This window comes from Lygodium microphyllum, chromosome 12 (assembly GCF_053477565.2).
Source record: "Lygodium microphyllum isolate KBCC chromosome 12, Lygodium_microphyllum_v1.1.10, whole genome shotgun sequence".
NCBI lineage: Eukaryota > Viridiplantae > Streptophyta > Polypodiopsida > Schizaeales > Lygodiaceae > Lygodium > Lygodium microphyllum.
In genome coordinates this window covers 129,126,211-129,129,443 of record NC_141146.1, presented here as the reverse complement: position 1 = coordinate 129,129,443, position 3,233 = coordinate 129,126,211, and positions in this window count along the sequence as shown.

Sequence of the window (3,233 nt, the reverse complement as noted above, 5' to 3'; positions counted from 1 at the left end):
TCAATCACTCCAACATTCTCAATAGACATTGGGGTGAGTCCAACTACCGATGGATCCATTAGTCCCATGGATCCAATAGCCATATATCCCCTTTTTGTTGATTTCGTAGATCTAACAACCATATATCCTCTTAAATCTTCTTATTAATCCATAAGCATAATCATAAAATAGACATAGCAATACAAGGAATATATCCAATCAATAATCAAACTAGAGCAACAATGATATCTTTTGAGTTCATCATTAGAACACATTCCTTGATTTCTCTAGAACTTGCTTCTTTAATGACTTCCTTTACAACATCTCTTAGGAGCCCTAGTTCTAGAGTAAATTTGATAGAGCTTCCATATAATTGTGAAAAAGGGACAAAAGGCCTGGTAGATTTTAGCAGGTAGAAGAGAGAAAAAGATTGATGAGTTTTAGCAAAGCTTTCACACACGTGAGGGAAAGAGGGAAAAAGGTCGATGGATTTTGACAACATTTCCATGCAAATATGAAGACGAGGAAAAACACGTGGTAAATTTTAGTAGAGCTTATGTGAAGGTGTGGAGAAACTTTATTGCCTTCTTTCAAGCTCTACAAACACTCCAATTTTAGAGAATCTCACTAAAACCAATTTAGAAAAGCCATCTTAGCATCCACATAGGTTTTCCATTCGTGTTCCTTTGTCAAAGGCCCAAAAAGAAGGTGTTATAATTGAAGGAGCTCATCCACTTTAGTGTTGAATATTCTAGCTATGAAGAACTATCAACTTAAAAGGTTCCCATGATGCTTTAGGAAGAGAAAACTCAATTGCTAGACATGGTATAGGCTATGGGCATAAATCACAATCTTACATTATCATTAGAATGCCACAGATTGACTAGAACTTTGAATAAGAAGTAGTGCAAAAATTTTGAACCTAGCTATATTCACAATAATGGACAATTGTATTACTCAACCAATGTATATTGTGATACTATATTTGTAGTCACCCTAGTGATAAAGTGACAAGTATAGCAAACCGATTTTAGGGATGTATCCCCAGTTTTGGTTGAGATGAGGACTTGTTGATTTTTTAAAGTGGGAGTGGATGCAATGTCCCCTCCTTAGTATTACTAGGGATACTATGTATTTTATTGCACATGAGTGAGCTTTAAGAGTAATACCATCAAAGATGTGTTGGAGACCTTGCTTTTATTGATTTTTTAAAGATATTGGTAAGAATTTTTAGTGGAAAAACATGGAGATTGAATTTTGGATTTTTAGAAATATCTCAAGCATATAAGCTAAGTGATAGAATCATAACAGCTCAAATAGAGCTAAATTTCAAATGCTAGATTAAAAATTATGGTTGTTTTAAGCTTTGTTGAATGTGCAAGAATTTTTAAACATGAGCTACTTGTGAGTGTGAAAGAGTCATGTTTTTTTCTTTTTTTAGACTTTGAAATTTGAAAAAATGTGGATGGTCAATAAGGTAAGCTTGGCATGGGTTTACGTTTTGATTGAGCAAAATCACTCAAAAAACACTCAAACTAGGTTGCTTTAAGCTTTAGGTAGGGCCTCCTCTCTATTTACATAAACAACCCATGGGCAGCCTTAGAGACACACAACTGTCTTGGAGGAGACACCACCCTTCAGGCATGAATAAAGCTAGAGGGAGCCTCCTTCTCTTTTCTTTTCCCTCTCTTCTACAATTGTGAGGAAGCTCTACCAAAATCTGTTGAACTTTTCCCCTCTTGTCTATATCTTTGGAAGCTTTGCCAAAATCTACCAAGCTTTTTTCCTCTTCTCCACACATGCATGAAAGTGATGCTCAAATCCACTGAGCCTTTTCCCTCTTTCCAACACGTGCAAAAGCTTTGCTGCTGCTAAAACCCACTAAGTGTTTTCTTTGTTCAATATAGTCATGCATAAACTCTATTGAAATTCACCTAACTTTTTCTCCCTTTTCCATACTTGTGCAAAAGCTCTTATCAAATTTACTTCAAAACATGGTCCCTAATAGAAATTGTTAAGGAAAGGAACTCGTTTGGGAATGTGGTTCTAGAGAACTTGAGGAAGACACTCTATTGACAAACTCAAAAGATGTCATCCAGGACGTAGACTATATCATACCAAGTCATGATAATTAGGTTTGAGATATTTATTTTAGATTTGCTTATTTTATTTAAGTTTAAAGTATTGTTTTAGTTGAACTTGTTTATTGATTGAAAAAGATTATATTCCTTGCTTTGGTATATCTTCTTTATGATTGTTCTTATGAATAAATAAGAAAATTTAAGGGGATATATTGTGATTGTTATATTTATAAGATCAACAAAAAACAAGATATGTGGCTATTGAATCCACAAGACCAATGGAGCCATTGGCAGTTAGACTCACCCCAAGCTCCAATGTGAATGTAGGAATGATTAAGATAAGCTCGTAATGGCACTACTTGGTATGTAGGGACGAGAGCTAAGTTGTGAAAAAGGCCAAGCATGTTGTTGTTGCATCACCTTAGGTGGAGGAGCTTAGAGGAGCTCTCAATGAGTAAATCTCTCAACCTATGATAGGGATGCAGAGCTTTATGATTACCATTGTTATTTAGGGATGAATAACCTTAACTTGGATATGTAGTTTTCCATGGGAGTGGCTTAGGTAGCTCGTTGATGCTCCATACAACTATTAATAATTATCTTCACTCTTCTTTGCTTGATTTCTTGCATTGTACAATGTTCAGGCACCCATTCCCCCTCATCCTCTAAGCCCATATAAACAGCAATTATGGAGAGAGAGAAAGAGGAGAGAGAATGAGTACAAACAAAACTTTTGATAGAATGCATCATTCTTAGTGATTTTTGGGATAATTTGAAGTAAAAACTTTGAGAAATCCATGGCCAAGGCTGCTCCTCTTAATTCGAATAGTTACAAAATGCCATTTTTTGGGGATTGAGGGGGTGCACCAAAAAAATGTATCCCCCCCCTCAAATCATGAGTTTTTAGTTATAATATGTGTATGGAAGAGGTAATCTTGTGTTGTACATGCTTGCTTTGTCTATTCTTCTCTTTTATCTTTGTTTCTCTTTCTTATTCAATTTGTGTTTCCTTTGAATTTTGGTTAATAGTTGGTTGTTGTAAGGTGAAAGGCTTCAACATTGGTATCAAAGCAAAGTGATTGGTTTGCACGTCAACATCAACAAAGGCCTCATACATCCAATCAATCATCATCACTAACATCAAACATCAATCTTGTAACCATCGGGTGTTTT